Raw genomic sequence first — 661 nt, 5'->3', positions numbered from 1 at the left:
TATCAATCAGTAGGTTAACCTGCACCAAGGACATCTGCCCTTTGAGCCAGCAATTTTGCTGGGTTACAATTCTTTATCTACAACAGAGACTTTAGCCTGGGGAAAGTTTCCTGTTTTTTGCAAATTTAGCATTTCTATGTGTAATGTTAAAAAGTGAGGTCCTGTGAAATACATTTGTTTTATTAATGTTAGGACTCTCCACAAGAGCATGTATTAACATGTTCACTTGCTCTCCTTACAAAGCTATCAGTGCCCCTCCCATGATAACCCAATCATTCATTAACCCATTAATCCATGAATAGATTAATCCATTCATGAGGGCAGAACCCTTATGATCCAATCACCTTCCTAATGCCCTACCTCTCAGCACTGCCAGATTGGGGATCAAGCTTCCACGTGGGCTTTGGAGGGGACAAACATTCAGACCATAACAGGTATATACCCCAAAAGATTTGAAAACAGAGACTCAACAGATACTTGTACATCAATGTTCATATCAGCATTATTCTCAACAGTCAAAAAGGTGGAAATAATCCAAGTGTCCATTAGTGGATGAATGATAAATAAAATGTGGTATATCCACACAATGGAATGTTATTCAGCAATAAAAAGGAATGAAGTACTGATACATGTTACAAACTGGATAATGAAAACATACTAA

This window comes from Galeopterus variegatus, unplaced genomic scaffold (genome assembly GCF_000696425.1).
Source record: "Galeopterus variegatus unplaced genomic scaffold, G_variegatus-3.0.2 Scaffold99, whole genome shotgun sequence".
Classification (NCBI taxonomy): domain Eukaryota; kingdom Metazoa; phylum Chordata; class Mammalia; order Dermoptera; family Cynocephalidae; genus Galeopterus; species Galeopterus variegatus.
Note: the sequence above shows the minus strand (reverse complement) of the source record.